The sequence below is a fragment of the Pongo abelii genome, chromosome 12, assembly GCF_028885655.2.
Source record: "Pongo abelii isolate AG06213 chromosome 12, NHGRI_mPonAbe1-v2.0_pri, whole genome shotgun sequence".
NCBI lineage: Eukaryota > Metazoa > Chordata > Mammalia > Primates > Hominidae > Pongo > Pongo abelii.
Window position 1 is genome coordinate 77,593,545 of NC_071997.2, and position 19,637 is coordinate 77,613,181.

At 43.4% G+C, this 19,637-nt stretch overlaps 1 protein-coding gene across 7 annotated transcripts in view; it reads right to left on the minus strand.

Annotated features, from left to right (window-relative positions):
* Nucleotides 1–19,637, minus strand: part of EML6 (EMAP like 6) — a 259,228-nt gene that overhangs the window by 162,549 nt on the left and 77,042 nt on the right. The window lies entirely within an intron of this gene.

Genomic DNA, 19,637 nt, shown 5'->3' on the forward strand with positions numbered 1-19,637 from the left:
ATTTTCAAAATATTACTTGTTTTCAAGTTAGCTTTTGACTTTAATTTTTTTTTTAAATGTTGTTACTAGGGGAAGGTTCTCTTCTTGGAATTAAACCTGCTTGCAGAAGCACTGGATACTATCATCATTAGGATTTCAAAGCATGAATGGGTCCCAGAGTCATGTGCTGTTTCTGTGTCTGTTGCTACAGATTATACATTTTAAGTTAAAGTTTCCATTTTACATAGATTACTGTGACACCAAAGAACTACAAATTACAATTGTGGTTTGTATAGCAATTTTTCTCTGTAGTTCGATAAAAATGAAACTTCGTCAAATACCAACTGGTATTTTAAGGAGTCAGTACCCTTGAGAAGTATTTTTCCTAGATTAAAAAAAATCACCCTAATGTTTTAAATTCATTGTGTACAGACGTTGTGTCTTTCTAAAAAACAGATGTTGGGAATCAAGAGCACATTACCTATACAGCAAACTAGCTAATTGTATAAACTTCTGCTTATACAATAAACAAATAGAAATTTTCCCATTTCAATTTTCAGCATCTGCTTAAAACAGTAAATGGAAGTAGACTTTTTTTTTTTTTTTTTTCCAGTTTTTAGCATGATGTTAATGAAAGTACATGTTCTGACATCAGCACTGGATTTGCATGTTGGCCGCCCTTACTATCTCTGGTTCTTTGGACAAATTACTTCATCTTTTGCCTCAGTTTCCTCATCTAAAAATAGAGATAATACAGAAAATAGATGATATAGGCAATCTAGAGTACTGAGCAGAGTGCCTGGCACAGAGCAAACACTGAATACAAATTTTGTCTTTTGTGTAATTAGCATTATATATCTATAACCAACATAAACATGCCTGTGTGAATATAATATGGCTTCCAAAAACAAATATGTACTTTAAATCCACGTTGAACATCTGAAAAGTGCTTGCTGGAAAATATATCTTCAGGAATCTTCATAAGCAAGTAATACAGAAAGATAACCCATATAGAAGGGTAGCTTTTCACAATAGGTGAATGCTATAAGCTTTTAACTTTTTAAGGTTGTAGAACACTTCAGCATTCAGTTGGTGAGAGATGATCAACAAGAAAGGACCCTCCCAATCTCAATTTTGTTGAGACACACCTGGTATTTCAAAGTATCTAGATGTCCCAAGAAAACTGCAAGATTATGGCATGCCATGTTTGCTCATTAAGCTGAGTGGATGGAAGCAGTCCGAAAACCCTGTTTGTTGATAAACCAGTATATTTTAGCTCATTCACTTATTCAACAGGCCCTTATGGACCTAAGATATGTCAGGGACAGTACCATAGATATATAAACAGAAATCACACTGCTATCTTTCAAGGAGCCCACTTTCAGAGCAAAGAGACATGTAAAGAAGTAATTACAATATGTCAATATATATACACAGTAACATAGAAAGATGGAGGATGGAGAAAGATGGAGGATGCAGTGACCAGCTACCCAGGACATTAGGGAAGACACGAGTTCATATGAAAGACAAGGTGCAAAGGGGATTCATGTGAAAAGACAATGTCCTCCACAGTTTCAGTCTTACAGAGAATGGCAGGAAATGAGATGGCTCAGGCAGGCAGGGGCAGCTCTTGAAAGCTATCTTAGCCAGGCTAGGAAATTAGGGTACCACTATTTTCAACAGGACACAGCATAAACAGTTCCGTAATTTAGGAAGGTAATCCTAGCAGTGATGAAATTGCAGGGGTAAGGACAGATCTGTGAGGGGTGTTAGGAGAGGCAAGGTGGTCAGTTAGGGACCAGGGAGAGACAGTGAGGGAAGACATGGGTAGAGGGGATAAAGAAGAGTCAAGAGCTATTGGGGGTGAGAACAGAGGGGGAAATGCTTAATATGTTTGAGACTCAAGGACAAGCTTGGGCACATTAAAGCTGACAGAAGATTTTGTGTGGGCAACGAGGTTTGTAACTCACAGAGCCTGGCTACAGTAAAGTTTGAAGCCTATCAGCCTGATCCTGGGAAAAGATGGCCTAACTCTATCCAATTTTTAGTGGGGAAACCAAGGAGACTGCTCAGGTTGGCATCACATCTGGAGTCCTAAAGGCTAGGAAGAAGAGGATTGACTAGATTGTATGCTCTGTGAGGGCAGGGGCTGTCTTCCATCACTCTAAAAGGTTCCTGGAACATCATACAGCCGAGTAAGCATTAACAAAATACTTGAAGAGGGAGTGAACAGTGCCAACCATCTTGGCTGCCATATTGCCTCTCCCCCTGCAATAGGCAACAGGTTCTACCCAGGGACTAGAAAATGAAGAATGAGCATATTTCCCCTGGAAGGCCAGAAACACTTTCAAGAGATATAAATTAAACTATTTTGCTGTGATCACAGCTTCTATTTTAAAATCCTTGAGATACTTGGTAGATTCTTGAGATTCTGAAGCATCCAGAAACAAATAATAAATCAGTGCTCCGAGCAGTTGTTCTAATTCCATAATTCCTGATTTATTTCTGTTCTTTGAATGACGGGGTTGGGGGGAATAGAATAAACAGATTTCAACAAGTCTTCAAATAACTTACCAGACTTAGTTACTCAATTAGCAGCACTACCCCAAAACACCTCACATTTTGGATTTAAAGTATTTTTATGCTGGTTATTATTCTTTTCATTCATATTGAAGCCCATAAATTTATCACATTTACTAAAAAGTTCACATAGCAATTTTTTTTTTCTTGCCAGAAGTTCCTTCACACTGTTTGTTAAATCATCTCTTTACAGCCCTTTCTCCATCGTCCTTTGCCATTTGGGTACATTAAGAAAGTGAGTTTTTTCTCCTTTCATGAGCCAGAGTCTCTGACATCACCTCTCTGGCTCGATGCAACATGATTGCTTAGAGTGACTCATAATGTTACCATTTATCTACGTCCATGTCAAGAGTAGCAAGAACAGAGAACCACCTTTATTCACTTTACTATTTGTTACCTTTCCCATCAGCTTCCCAGAAACTCCACTCCTTTCACCAGAGTGACATGTCTCATCCAGGGCACAGCCAAATGACATTTACTTCTATTTTAAATTTGTCATGTCATTTCAAAAGCACATGTTAAGCCTCAAAAAAGGAGAAAAGCTTACAAACTTTACTCACTAGATTTGCAAGAGAATATAAGGTATCAATAATGGTGGAATTACAGATTTATTTCATAAGTATTTATTTAATAAATAACATTCCACACATCTTTAGAATTTTAGTTCAGAAGCATTTTAAATGACAGGTGAGTATTATGTTTGAATTTTCCCCAAATGAAACCAAGTCCATCCTTTTCTACCTACCTCACAATTGCTCTTTGCTCCTTTCTGTGTGCTCTGAGCCTCAGAAGTCACCCTCCAGCCACGCTGTTAGTCAACCAGCAGATTAAAAGATCAGGTCTTTGTATATAATTAAGGGGCTGTGATGGAAAGAACCCTGTCCCCTGAATTCCTGGGCTTTTGGTAAGATCTCATGAGAAATGGCCAACTATTGTGTCCTCCTATAAAAGAAGTCACAGAAGTGGAGAGTGCCACCATCACACAAAATGCTTGTTCTACCTTGGGCTTCTTGTCATCTTCTTTACCATGTTATGACTGGAAGTACTGACACTACTTATCTCTATTTTAAGTCTATCTGCCAATTGAGAGTCCATATATTTAATTCTTTGCTTTTCTAATAAAACTTGCAACTTTTGCAAGTTATTTTAGCTACGATAACACTGTCACAATATTAAAACTTTTACAGTTGACTCCCTTTCATTCAGAGCCTCAATACAATGAAATTCTCATTCCACACCTACATAAAAAGGTTTGGTGTCACTGTTTTTCCTTTGGTACTCAGTTTATTCCATTTATTGTATTTTATATATGGCAACAAACAAAGGATCAAGTTTTGAAAGAACTGTTTTTTAATATATAAACCTAGTTCTGTTGGGAAATCCCATCTTCTGTTACCATAGCAATAGAAAGCACTGCAGAGAAGGACTTTCATCAACCTATCTGGGAGAAGAAATTGATTTGTTTCTCTAGCATGCCAGGAGTGAAAAGCATGTCTTCCTGATGTCAGATAAGATCAGGAAGATTTCCAAACATCTTGTGTAAAAGAAAAGATGAGAATCAAAAGGGTCATGGAAGGAAACAGCCTTGCTTATGAAGTTTAACAACAACAACGACAACAACAAAAACACTAATCAATACTAATCATTCTTGATTCCTTGAGGCAAAAATTTTTATGAGCACTTGTTCCAAGTGCAGCATTTAAAAAATGTTCGTAATTCTTAAGCCTCATTTCATTTTTGCCCAGGCTGCTTCAGCGATTCTCTCAGTAATAATTTATATGTTTAGTTTTTTTTTTTTTTTTTTTAAAGGTCTCACCAGGAAAGCATGAAAGCCTTCTCTCTCCCTGCCCTGAAGATAACCTTGAGAGCAGCTTTCCCATGTCAGAGGCAAAGGCACATCAAAATTAGGTTGCATTATCTGAGGACAGAAGGGGAGGTTGCTGCTTTGGGGATTGAAGGGGGAGTGACCCAACCTCAGTGCATGTTCATCTGCAAGGCAGAAAAGGCAAAGGCAGGCCTGATTTGAACACAGTGGCCTGGAGGTAGTGCAACCTCAGATGGGGATGGCTGTTTTCCAGTCCTGGTCCCAAGAGATGCGCTTAGCACTTGAGTACCCCACCACAACTGTGATCTCGATACCACAGAGAGGGCCCTGCCTTCCAGGTGGGCTTGGGTAGCATAAACAGGAACGACAGCAACATGGACAAAACACCAAACTCCATTGCCATTTTTCTGAATTGTGTGAACCCCACAGAACCCGTATAATCCATAGTTGAGCGGGGGGGGGGGTCCCTAAAACTGGACTTTAACAAGCTTAATGAGTGGTGCATCTAATGAGAATGTGATTTAGTAAAATAAACTTAATATCTTGCCATAACTGTATGCTACACTTACTGGTATGAAACTATATTCCAGCAATACCTTCTTATAAAAGGATGGTTAAAAATACAGCCATGCAGTGGCATGATTGGAGCCAGCTTAGACTGGCCACCAAAAACTGATTAAGTTTTAGCAACTTTGTAAACCAGTTAATCACAGCCACTGTTAGATATTATACAGATTTATAATTACATAAATTATATTAAAGGCAAAGGTAATACACACTGAAAGCTCATCACTTGGTAATTATTTTACTACACTTCACTGTTGTCTATAGTCGTGAGGTTATTTATTGCTATCCTATCCATATGGTAGAAATACCGTAGATGGCGTGTTACTCCACACCTCTTCCCAACTCCATTTTCGATGATGTCACATTGGTGGCTTGAAGTCAGCCATAGTGGGTATATTTACATCATGGAAATCAGTAAGTGCTACAAATCAGGGCTTAATTTATTGTTTTGTTGATTGTCTAGACTTAAGAGATAGGATAAAATGTTGATAATGCAGAATAAACATAAAAGTATGTCACTCTGTAGCTGTTACATTGTGAATACATAAAATGGAAAAAACCTTCTCAATATTCTCTTACATCATTGACCAACAAGTGTAGTTCCAACACAAATGTTGGCTGATAGATTTACATTAACAAGGAAAATGTAAAACACACATACATATTGGAACTTTAATCATTTGCCAATGATGTGAAAAACTTCTTTGCCGAACCAGATGGTAATCAAGAATTTATTCCTCATTCGATTTTGTCAAGTCATGGTTAAACTGCAACCATAGACTGACCACAGATATAGGAGTTTAGAAAAAGAAGAAAAAAAAAAAAATCAATGAAAGCATTCTATCAGAATTGATTGGCTATGTGGAATAAAAAGTATGACATTATTTTTAAGTTGTGCATTATATATTATTTATATCAGTAAAGTGTGTAAGTTTATTAATGCGTATGCATAATTTTTTTCTCCTGGAGAGCTGTTTGTTCAGTGACAAGTGCATCACTGAAACCTGTCTCCTCTACTTACCGGCAAAGAACAGTTTCCCATATATCACCTTCGGCAAATTATTCAACCTCTCTGTGCCCCAGTTTCTCATCCATAAGAATGGGAATAACAACAGTACCTACCTCAAAGAAAGTGGGTACTATGAGTACTTAATAAATCCTAAAGCAGTGATTAAAACAGTAGCACTTAAAACCTAGCACTATATAGGTGGTATTGTTATTAATTAACCGCCATGTGATAGACCCACATGAAACCTACCCCTCACCCCCAGAAACGGACATTCTTTTTTTTTTTGGAGACAAAGTCACTCTTCTTGCCCAGGCTGGAGTGCAAGGGCGTGATCGCAGCTCACTGCAACCTCTGACTCCCAGGTTCAAGCGATTCTCCTGCCTCAGCATCCCGAGCAGTTGGGATTACAGGCACGTGCCACCATGCCCAGCTATTTTCTGTATTTTTAGTAGAGACAGGGTTTCGCCATGTTGGCCAGGCTGGTCTCGAATGCCTGACCTCAGGTGATCCACCCACCTCAGCCTCCCAAAGTGCTGGGATTACAAGTGTGAGCCACCGCACCCGGCCAGGAACAGACATTCTAAGTCAGAGCAACTCATGTACATAGAAAGCTACGGTGAACTCTTCTTGAATTTAAAAATAAGACCATTCTCTGTGATTTAAACTGGTAAAAACCATTCGGAATGGACAAGATCAGTTATCTGAAGATGCCTCCCTAAGGAGAAAAGATCTGAAGCAAGAAAAACAGTTTAGAAGTTTAATCCAGTCATGACTGGACAGTGAGAACCTGGACTCAGCTACTGGGAAAAATATACACATGTACACATACATGTATATACTCATACACACATATATATGTATATACATACATGTATATGTCAGAAAAAAATGTTAATAAAAGAAGTTCTGCTTAAAGTCTTTATTAGAAGGAATTAGAATTAAGATAGAATATTGCTTTAAGGATAGACATACAAATCAATGGTATAGAATTGGATCCATAGATAGACCCACACTTATATGATCAACTCATTTCCAGCAAAAGTGTTAAGATAACTCATCAGGAAAGGACTGTTTTTCAACAGATAGTGCTGGAACAACTAGGTATCCATATGGAAAGAAGTGAACCTTACTCTTCCCTTTTACCATATGCAAAAAAACTCAAAAAATATAAGAGCTAAACCAAGTAATCGATAGAAAAAAAGTAAGAAAATCTTTGTGACCTCTGAAAGATAATGGTCTCTTAGAGAAAAAACAAGCATGAACCATTACACAAAGGAGAAATTGGACTTTAAACATCAAAACTTCTGGTCTTTGATAGACACTATTAGGAAAATGAAAATGCAAACCACAGACTAGGAGAATGAAAAGAAAAAAATCACCAAAACTTCTACCCAGAATATATATAAAAATGCTTACAATTTAATAAGAACACAACTTAATTTAAAATATGTTAGAAGACTTGAACATTGTCAAGGACAACTAAAATTAAAAAGACTATTAATACCAAGTGTTGCTAAAGACACAGAGCAACTGGAATGCATATATATTGCTAATAGGAAATGTAAAATGATAAATCACTTTGGAAAGTCTTTTGGCAGTTGCTTATAAACATATGTGTACCATTATGATCTAGCAATTCCACTCTTCGGAATTTATCCAAGAGAAACAAAAAGGAGATGTCTAAACAAAGACTTGCATACAAGTCTTCATAGATTTATGAGAGCCAGAAATTGGAAACAGGTCACACGTACAACACGTGAATGGATAGATCATCATCTATTCATGCAATGGAATTGTTCTCAGCCACAAACAGAAATGGAACTAGTGACATCCACAGCATGGATGAATCTCAAAAATATTACATTGAGTGAAAGAACCCTGGAGCATTCAGTGGAATACTCAAGTCACTAATACCTTCATCATATGTTAGGAGCCAAGACATACTGTTTCTAGTTGACAATCTCAAAAATTAAAAGGTATGAAAATATAACCTAAAGCTACAAAGGTAAACATTAAGAGAATAAAAAATAAAATAACCCTCAGGGAGGAGAAGAAAAGTGATGTAAGAATGGTATACCTAAGCTACATCCTCATGTATCTTAAAAGGAAGTCAACATGTCTAAAGAAAATAAGAAATAGCCATTAACCATACTGTTTTGAGATGTGGAAGTAACCACCAGAGAGAACAGTCATGAAAATTAGAATTGTTCCTTTGAAAAGTAGATTGCAGACAGCAAAGACTAGAGCAGGGGCAAATTTACATTATAATGCTTTCTGTAATTTTGTGTCTCCATTGTTCTGATACAAATACAAAGATTAAAACAAAAGTGATCCTGGAGAAATATAAATTGATTAACTTACACAAGAAGGCATCTGTTGGTTTAGAAGTCTTCCACAGGCAGGAAGTGGGAAGGGTTGTCTGTTGGCTATATCAGATTTATCAACTCCCAGAGGTTCTCATCAGTATAATTGCTACTGATAAAAGAATTTCATCAGCATGGCTAGTCTTACAGTGCATTCTTTGAAAAAGAAGAAATACTGCGTAAGACTGTAACACAACAATTTGCTAACAAGAAGTTTCACTAATAAGAGGGGTCTATGTGAAACCCAGCTTTCTGGAGCTAGTCAAACCTTTTTTCCTTCTCTCTTTAAGCAAGGAGTATGACTCAAGCATTGAGGGTTGTATCTGGCAGAAGTCCTGTTAATTTAGGATAATTAAATATGCCAGTCATGTGTTTCAGTAAGGTCTGATTAAATACTTTAGAGAAGTCATTAATGAATCCATCTGGTCTAGTGGCTTTGCCAGATGGCAAAATGTTACTACCTCTATCTGTGCTGCTCCTGGAGCATTGTACCTATCTTGTAGTGTAGCACACAGTCATTTTCAGGGTAAGTCTTAATTTGCTCGTTTATACTATCAAGGGATTTGGAAGGTAGAAGGCAAGCCTAATATTACACCACACCAACTGAGCCACAAGATTAAGGCTGCATTAAATGACCTGTCATTCTACTGTTGAATTCAAAGTGATTTCATCATTTCCATTTCCTCAGAATGTTCTGTCAGACATTTCAGATGGTGTCCGGTCCGTGAGTGGAGAGTCAGCACCACAGGGAGAGGTGACCAGCAGTATTTCACACACACAGGAGCTAACACTCTAAGAGGAGGAGAATTTCAATTGTTTCAAAATTGAAATCCTGGAAGTATTTTCTCCACGTGGATCGTCACTTAAAAACAAAACTGGCCACTTATTTAAGTATAGAGTTGCACAGCCTTGTGAAAGGTGCATTAAAATGGCAGTCTTCAAGCTGTTTTGATACCTTGATCATGCAGAGTTCACCTTTAACTTACCAATTCCCTCACCAGCTTGGTCAAAATGCAAGGGGTTCTCCAAAGCATTGACAATGGCAACTTTAAGATAATCACTTCACTAATTGGTACCTAAGGCTAAGGCTTAAATAGAAGTGACAACAAACAAAAGGGGCTGGAGCTGCTAGAGGAGGGTCTAGGGTGGCTTGATGAAGGTATGAGGCAAAGATAAAGCTGAGAAAAAAGCCCAATGATTTATTACCACTGTCAACCCCTTACCCCTCAATTGCATTGACTCCTCAAGCTGAGGAATAGGGCTAATGAGGTCCTATTCTTTTGTAAGGAAGACAAGTTTGACTAATTGACCAGTTTAGTTGGCTTTGATCATTTATGTTCATGAAACTTGCTTCCAAGGGCACTTCCTGGCCATACAGAAACTACAGACACCACACTACGGCAGCTCACATGGACCTCTGGCTTTTGTTTTGCTCTTGTGGTTAACAACACCTCCCTTCCCCTTCAGTTTCGTCTTGTTCCTCTTCCTTCTGTCCTCTTTCCAAGTTTTTTCTCTTTCAGTGAGGATCATATGTAATATTTCATCCAGCATGTTTGTGTTTGGAGGAGTAAGTGGGCAGGAAAGAGGGGACCTGTGTCACCCTAGTCTCCCAAGTTTCCAGAACTAGAAACCCGTCGTTGACTCTTGCCCACTACTCTCAATTCTGCGCAGTTTAGATTCAGTCACTGTGGAACTATCACTGAACTTGGCATAAGCGATTAAATAAAATCTTTTTAAGATTCCATATGTAAGAGTGTGTCTCTCTACTGAGTTGAGAACATGCTGCAGTTTTCATCTGCCAAATGGGGTAAATGGGAACGCTCAGCACAGGGTGTGAGACACAGCGGGCACTCAAATATTAGCCATAAGTAAAGTAACACAGCCTTTTATCAGAGCAACTAAATTATGATGATGATGATGATGATGATGATGATGATGATGATGATGATGAGACGGGGTCTCACTCTATTGCCCAGGCTGAAGTGCAGTGGCATGATCACAGCCTCGACCTTCCCAGGGCTCAGTGATCCTTCCATCTCAGCCTCTCGAGTAGCTGGGACCACAGGCACATGCCACCATGTCTGGCTAATTTTTTTATTTTTTGTAGAGATGGGGTTTGACCATGTTGACCATGCTGGTCTCAAACTCCTGGGCTCAAGCGATCTGCCCGCCTCAGCCTCCCAAAGTGCTGGGCTTAGAGGCGTGAATCACTGCACCCTGCCTACTAAAATTATTACCAAGTTAAAAAAATTCAAACTCTTAGAAGTACAAGACAAGTTACTTATTGTGATTTTTAGATGCAGAAAATAAAAACTGTATTTCATTCTTGCTTGTATCGCGGGCATTCTTTCTAATTCTGCCATCAGTGTTTTAAAATTCTGCCATCAGTATTTTAAAAGAATGTTAGCTACAGGAGGGCAGGGATTTTATAGTCTGTTTTTTCCATTGATGACCCCCAGAACAGCACCATGCCTAGCCTCTAATGGACACTTTTATAAATACATGTTGAATGAGTAAGTTGATATGTATAGCTTCAGATATCTGAGTAAGAGCAAAATGGATGCAAGAACACACTAAACAACACAGGCATCCTTCATGCACAAAATTCCTGTCACGAACTCTGCAGACAAGAAAGATCATGAAAAATACCACTTATTCTTGATAACAGTAGTTCAATAAATAGTTATCCAGAAGACCAAAATACAATTTTCAAAAGTGCCATTCTGAGAAGTGATGGCATGACGTTTTAATACATAGGGCCTCATACTTTTCTAACCAAATTAGCTACAAAATAATAATCACGTTTGTGATGTTGGTTTTGAAAAACTGCATTAGATTCTTACAACAGGTTGTTCAGAAAAAAATCATTAAATGGAAATGAAAGGGCCTTTGAAAGCTATTAACACTGCAAACAAGCCTAATTCAAGGTCACCGTTTTTCCTTTGTATTTTAGTTCAACAGAAATGGTTTCATGGGGAAACGGATTCATCCATATTCTATTATTTCACAAAGAAAGACAAGCATGCCCTCCTCAGAGCTGGCGCAAGCAATCCCAGACATCACACTGGAGAGTCAAGCATCAACAAACTCCTACTTTGACACGAGTATCCCTCTAGAGATGGTTAATTCATGTAAGCATCACTTCAGGCCAAGGCTGACCCAGCCTACTTTTCATTACTTCAAATTCTCAGACACGTCATAGGAAGCAATTTTCAGTTCCAATGAGAAACCTTTTTTTTTTTTTTTTTTTTTTTTGAGATAGAGTCTCGCTCTGTAGCCCAGGCTGGAATGCAGTGGTGAGATCTCAGTTCACTGCAAGCTCCGCCTCCTGGATTCACTCTCCTGCCCCAGCCTCCCGAGGACCTGGGACTACAGGCGCCCACCACCATGCCCGGCTGATTTTTTTGTATTTTTAGTAGAGACAGGGTTTCACTGTGTTAGCCAGGATGGTCTCAATCTCCTGACCTCGTGATAAACCCGCCTAGGCGTCCCAAAATGCTGGGATTACAGGCGTGAGCCACTGCACCCGGCCTCAATGAGCGACTTTTAAAGAAAAGAATTTGCCCTCTCCCCTCTCCCCTCTCCCCTCTCCCCTCTCCCCTCTCCCTCTGCCTTCCCTCCTTTCTTCGGTCTCCCTCTCCTTCTTTTTTCGGTCTCCCGCTGTTACCGAAGCTGGACTGTACTGCCATGATCCGGCTCGCTGCAACCTCCCTGCCTCGGGCTCCGGTGACTCTCCTGCCTCGGCCTGCCGAGTGCCTGGGATTGCAGGCGCACGCCGCCACGCCTGAATGGTTTTTGTATTTTTGGTGGAGACGGGGTTTCGCCGTGTTGACTGGGCTGGTCTCCAGCTCCTGGCCTCGAGTGATCTGCCTGCCTCGGCCTCCCGAGGTGCTGGGATTGCAGACGGAGTCTCGCTAACTCAATGCTCAATGGTGCTCAGGCTGGAGTGCAGTGGTGTGATCTCGGCTCGCTGCAACCTCCACCTACCAGCCTCCTGCCTTGGCCTCTTAAAGTGCTAAGATTACAGCCTCTGCCCCGCCGCCACCCCGTCTAGAAAGTGAGGAGCATCTCTGCCTGGCCGCCCATCGTCTGGGATGTGAGGAACCCCTCTGCCCGGCCGCCCTATCTGGGAAGTGAGGGGCGCCTCTGCCCGGCCGCCCATCGTCTGGGATGTGAGGAGCGCCTCTGCCCGGCTGCCACCCCGTCTGGGAGGAAGGGAGGAGCGCCTCTGCCCGGCTGCCCCGTCTGGGAGATGAGGAGCACCTCTGCCCGGCCGCCCCGTCTGGGAGGTGAGGAGCGCCTCTGCCTGGCCACCCCTTCTGGGAGGTGAGGAGCGCCTCTGCCCGGCCGCCACCCCGTCTGGGAGGAAGTGAGGAGCGCCTCTGCCCGGCCGCCCCGTCTGGGAGGTGAGGAGTGCCTCTGCCCGGCCGCCACCCCGTCTGGGAGGAAGTGAGGAGCGCCTCTGCCCGGCTGCCCCGTCTGGGAGATGAGGAGCACCTCTGCCCGGCCGCCCCGTCTGGGAGATGAGGAGCGCCTCTGCCTGGCCGCCACCCCGTCTGGGAGGAAGTGAGGAGCGCCTCTGCCCGGTTGCCCCATCGGGGAGGTGAGGAGCGCCTCTGCCTGGCCGCCACCCTGTCTGGGAAGTGAGGAGCGCCTCTGCCCGGCTGCCACCCCATATGGGAAGTGAGGAGCGCCTCTGCCCAGCCGCCCCTTCTGGGAGGTGAGGAGCGCCTCTGCCCAGCCGCCCCGTCTGGGAGGTGAGGAGCGCCTCTGCCCGGCCGCCCCGTCTGGGAGGTGAGGAGCGCCTCTGCCTGGCCGCCGCCCCGTCTGGGAGGAAGTGAGGAGCACCTCTGCCCAGCTGCCCCATCTGGGAAGTGAGGAGCGCCTCTGCCTGGCTGCCACTCCCTATGGGAAGTGAGGAGCGCCTCTGCCCGGCCGCCCACTCTGGGAAGTGAGGAGCGCCTCTGCCTGGCCGCCCACTCTGGGAGGTGAGGAGCGCCTCTGCCTGGCCACTCCGTCTGGGAAGGGAGGAGCGCCTCTGCCCGGCCACCCCGTCTGGGAGGTGAGGAGCGCCTCTGCCCGGCCGCCACCCCGTCTGGGAGGAAGTGAGGAGCACCTCTGCCCGGCCGCCCCGTCTGGGAAGTGAGGAGCGCCTCTGCCCCGCCGCCACCCCATCTGGGAGGAAGTGAGGAGCGCCTCTGCCCGGCTGCCCCATCTGGGAAGTGAGGAGCGCCTCTGCCCGGCTGCCACCCCGTATGGGAAGTGAGGAGCGCCTCTGTCCGGCCGCCCCGTCTGGGAGGTGAGGAGTGCCTCTGCCCGGCCGTCACCCCGTCTGGGGGGAAGTGAGGAGCACCTCTGCCCGGCCGCCCCGTCTGGGAGATGAGGAGCACCTCTGCCCGGCCGCCCCGTCTGGGAGGTGAGGAGCGCCTCTGCCCAGCCGCCACACCGTCTGGGAAGTGAGGAGCGCCTCTGCCTGGCCACCCCGTCTAGGAGGTGAGGAGCGCCTCTGCCCGGCCGCCCAGTCTGGGAAGTGAGGAGCGCCTCTGCCCGGCCGCCCAGTCTGGGAAGTGAGGAGCGCCTCTGCCCGGCCGCCCTGTCTGGGAGGTGAGGAGCGCCTCTGCCCGGCCGCCACCCCGTCTGGGAGGAAGTGAGGAGCGTCTCTGCCCGGCCGCCCCATCTGGGAAGTGAGGAGCGCCTCTGCCCGGCCGCCCGGTCTGGGAAGTGAGGAGCGCCTCTGCCCGGCCGCCCCCTCTGGGAAGTGAGGAGCGCCTCTGCCCGGCCGCCCCGTCTGGGAGGTGAGGAGCGCCTCTGCCCGGCTGCCACCCGGTCTGGGAGGAAGTGAGGAGCGCCTCTGCCCTGGCGGCCCGGTCTGGGAAGCGAGGAGCGCCTCTGCCTGGGCGGCCCCGTCTGGGAAGCGAGGAGCGCCTCTGCCCGGCCGCCCCGTCTGGGAGGAGAGGAGCGCCTCTGCCCGGGCGGCCCCGTCTGGGAAGTGAGGAGCGCCTCTGCCCGGGCGGCCCCGTCTGGGAAGCGAGGAGCGCCTCTGCCCGGCCGCCCTGTCTGGGAGGTGTACCCAACAGCTCCGAAGAGACAGCGACCATCGGGAGCGGGCCATGAGGACGATGGCGGTTTTGTTGAAAGGAAGAGGGGGGGAAGTGTGGGGAAAGGAAGGAGAGATCAGATTGTTGCTGTGTCTGTGTAGAAAGGGGTGGGCATAAGAGATTCCATTTTGTTCTGACTAGGAGAAATTCTTCTGCCTTGGGATGCTGTTGATCTATGGCCTTTCCCCCAGCCCCATGCTCTCTGAAACATATGCTGTGTCAACTCAGGGTTAAATGGATTAAGGGCGGTGCAAGATGTACTTTGTTAAACAGATGCTTGAAGGCAGCATGCTCTTTAAGAGTCATCACCACTCCCTAATCTCCAGTACCCAGGGGCACAAACACTGCAGAAGGCCGCAGGGTCCTCTGCCTAGGAAAACCAGAGACCTTTGTTCATGTGTTTATCTCCTGACCTTCTCTCCACTATTATCCTATGACCCTCCCATATCCCCCTCTCTGAGAAACACCCAAGAATCATCAATAAATACTTCATAAATTAAAAAAAATAAAAAAATAAAAAAAAAACAAAAAAAAAAAAGAAAAGAATTTAATGTCCAGGTCTAAGAAAATTCAAGGAAACAGATAACATGAAGGGTAACTTTAGTCTAGCTCCTTGACCCCTAATGAAATTGGAGTCTGCTATTTACCAGCTCCTGTTCCAGAGATGTCACATGTTAGATCCATTTTAATTCCCAATAAGGGTCTAGCTGGGCTGGAGTTGAGGATCCTACATGTCTATTATACAGAGGTAAGTAACACCTCTGCCTCCCTTCTCTTCCCCCATATTGGTTTTCATCCACTGAGAGTGAAAAAGCTGCTTGGGAACCAAGAAAATCATTATCCAGAATGGTGGTTCATCCATCTACCCATGTAAGTATCTGATGTCCTACGGGTTGGAGCCAGATGCAAGGAATGGAAGCTGTGGTAAGGGACAATTCCCTTGTGAGTGCATTCAACATGCTGGAGGGTGCCGTTACATCTTTGAGCCAGCCTCTAAGTCAATTCATGCTTGTTTTGGGAAAAATAAAAGCATCTGTGTGGGAGGGGTCTCTGAAGACTGATTATTTTAGGATATGTTTGATCCTTAAAAGAATCCTTACATTAAAAATAGGTACCCCAAAATATATATATATTTATATGTGTGCGTGTGTGTGTATATATATATATCTGGCTAAAGTGTATTCCTGAATTCAAGCCTCATTTGACGATCACCTTCCAATCTGATGGAACAGTGGGTGATACCTTTAACATCTACATCTGAGCTATTTGACCCTTTAAGGGACCTCATTCAATCCAACTCCTCCAGAGCAAACAAAATAAGAAATCAAATGGTTGCATGGCATGTCAGGCTGGAGTGCAGTAGTGCGATCTCGGCTCACTGCAACCTCCACCTCCTGGGTTCAAGCGATTCTTCTGCCTCAGCCTCCCAAGTAGCTGGGATTACAGGTGTGTGCCACCACACCCAGCTAATTTTTGTAATTTTAGTACAGTCAGGGTTTCACCATGTTGGCCAGGATGGTCTCAATCTCCTGACCTCATGATCCACCTGCCTCAAGCCTCTCAAATTGCTGGGATTACAGGCGTGAGCCACCACACCTGGCCAAAACCCCAAGTCTCTTTATAAAGTGTACCAACCAGTTTGCTGGACATTTTCACATTCACTTTCCTTTTAAATAATTTCTAGCAAAGGTCAGAGAGTTCTATCTAGTAACAAACTGAGCAAAGATTCAAAATGAGTTTTGCCTGCTTCTGAAAACTTGGAGCTAATTTTACCTCTCTAATCTCAATTTCTTTTCCATTATATAAAGGGTCAGCAAACCTTCTATAAAGGGTCAGATAGTAAGCATTTTACTCTTTGACGGTCATACGGTCTCTGTTGCAACTACCAAGTTCTGCCATGCTAGTATGAAAGCAACCATGCACAGCTGGGCACGATGGTTCACGCCCGTAATCCCAGCACTTTGGGAGGCCGAGGCAGGCAAATCACGAGGTCAGGAGATCGAGACCATCCTGGCCAACATGGTGAAACCTATCTCTACTAAAAATACAAAAATTAGCTGGGCGTGGTGGTGGGCGCCTGTAATCCCAGCTACTCAGGAGGCTGAGGCAGGAGAATCGCTTGAATCAGGGAGTCGGAAGTTGCAGTGAACCGAGATTGCGCCACCGCACACCAGCCTGGCGACAGAGCGAGGCTCCATCTTAAAAAATAATAATAATAAAGTCTGGGCATGGTGGCTCACACCTGTAATCCCAGCACTTTGGGAGGCCAAGGCGGGTGGATCACAAGGTCAAGAGATCGAGACCACCCTGAATAACACAGTGAAACCCCGTCTGTATACTAAAAATACAAAAAATTAGCGGGGAGTGGTGGCGGGCGCCTGTGGCCCCAGCTACTTGGGAGTCTGAGGCAAGAGAATGGCTTGAACCTGGGAGGTAGACCTTGCAATGAGCTGAGATGGTGCCACTGCACTCCAGCCTGGGAGACAGAGCAAGACTCCATCTGAAAAAATAATAATAATAAAGTAGCCACACACAATACATAAGTGAATGAATGCATTTTTATATAATTTTCACATGTGAGAGTATTATTTGTCTTTGGATTTTATTTAAAATAAACTTTAAGATGTAAAAACCACTCTGAGCTCATGGACCACACAAAAACAAGCAATATGTCAGATTTGGCCTGTGTGTTGTAGTTTGCTGACCCCTAAATTATACCATCATCTTTTGGCATCTACCTGCTGCAAACAGTCCTTTGAAAAGTCTTTTGAAAAATCCTATCATTTTTATTTCTTAACAGCCAAATTCATGATGCTGACATTGTTTACAAGAGATAGTAACTATAAAACATTCAGACACAAATACAAATGTCTATACGTGTATACATAAAGCATAAAGACATGAATGTCCACAGGCCCATCACCCAGTTTAAGAAACACAGTACTAAACAGCGATACTCTTGCCTACCACCCCTGGTCATATCCTCCTCCCTCCCCATCAAGATACCGCTACTCTGAATTCCATATTTAGTTTTAATATATAGTTTTATTATGCATGTATGCAGGTTTATGTTTGAACTTTATTTAAATGGTGTGTTATATGTATTCTTCTGGGGCTTGCTTCCTATTACTCAAAAGTATATGTTGTGAGATTGCATCTATGTTTGCTGTAGCTGTATTAAAAAAAGAAAAATATATCTGTCTACAGGAGAATGAATGACAACACTCAGGTGTATTCTTTCACAGGATTGAATTTAAATGAAATAAAAACAATAGATTTCTAACTAAAAATGTGAGTCAGATTTTTAATGAAGAACCTATTGATGTTTAAATAAAATCCTCTGAGAAAAAACATATCTTCTGGGGAGTTACCAATCACCAATATCATTTCTATAGATAGGGTTGACAAACAGACAAACTGCAAGTAAATTCCTGCAAAGAGTGCAATTACAATGCTGGGAGCTGAAGTTTAGGGAGTTGTGGGGGTGATTTTCACTCCTGAACTTATTTCTTCTGGAAAAAATGGACTCACAATGCTATGCCATGGAGGCCCATAACCAGCTGCTTTGAAGGTACAGAAGTGAATTGTAGACTTGACTGATTACTGATGAGAAACTCAAGTGATATAAACCATTAATCTTCTTTTCAAGCTAGTAACATGAATAGTTCTATTAGTGCTATTGAAACTGTACATTTATATAATTAGAATGACTCAGGTCTTCTGCCTTTATTAAAAATATTCTCTGTAAATTAATGTTAGAACAGACATCTCATTAATAAATCTAGAAAACAGTATCACTGCAATACTGCATTAATTCACACTAATGACTTTAAAATCCACTGCAAATCACTGATTGGCTAAATAAAATGCAAAAAAATAAAACATGGCATGTGTATCTTGTAACTTCATAAAAAACATGTTAGGATAAAGCTAAAGCTTCAAGTGTCTTTCTAGAACTGTTTGCCAATGATAAAGACGACGTCAACATTCCCCAGTGACATGGCAAGTGAAGTAACATGACTATGGTGGAGTCGGCCTACCTACACAGCTGCACCTCTTCTCTTCCATCATTTTTTTTCCTTCTAAAGGTTCTGAAGCCAGATATTTACTCAAGCATGTATTATGTAATCTTTCTAAAACATTATTCACTCCTGGCTCTCCCCAAGTCAATATTGTTCTCCAGTGTTCCAGGAAGATGCAAGTAAAATTACTTTGAGGACCCACTAGGTACAGCAGGCTTAGAAGTAGGTCTATACCCATTTCTAAAAAAAAGAGACACAGAGCCTACCTTTAAGACATGTATAATCTAGTGAAGACATGCATGTGAACAACTGTGTAAGACAGGCTGTTATGCTGCAGTAACAAAGGACCTCACCCCGTAGCTTATTCCTTCCTCATGCTACATTTCCACCATGCATCAGCAGAGGGCCTCTCTCAGGAACTCAGGCTGAGAGAGAGGACACCATCTTGAACATGCCAGAGGAAAAGGAGATCATGGTGAGGTACATGCTGGCTTTTAAGCAACACGTTAATGCTACTCATATTTCACTGGCTAAAGTCACATGGCCACACCTAACTCTAAGTGGGCAGAGATTTACAATCCTACTGTGTACCAGGAAAGAGAATGCACTGAAATATCTCAATAGCCGTAATGGCGACACCAGAACCATAACCATAATAAAAGGAACGGGTAGGGAGGTAAGCCAAGGAATTGGGATCAGCCAGTTGGCAGACTAGCACGAGCAGTGGAGGTGGCAGGGGCCTAGATCCCAGGGTGGGTCTAGGAAGGAACCAAGAAGGGAAGCCAGTGGGAAAAGAACATAAACTAATGGCAGGCTAACTGAGGACAGGGACCACACCTCCTGTGTTAACAGTGCCTGACACACAGTGGGGTCTGATGAGTAACTAATCAATTAACAAATACTTCCATTCTGGATATGTTGTGTTTTAGGCAGTTTCAGATATCTAGCAAGGGGTTGGAAATTTTGGTCTGGTGCCCTGGAGAGAGGTTAAGACTGAAGACCAGCTAAGTGTCAAAGGGTGTCTTCATTCTTATCAACATGACTTCTTGGTTTTAGCATTCTTTGGTAATCTTTATACTCCTGAGTTTCCCTCTCTTTGTGGTCATCCTTGAAATATCCTCTTAAGCTATTCCATATCAAATACTCTCTTCCTGTTTGTAGGATACCCTAGGGTCCACACTGAGGCAGCCTGGC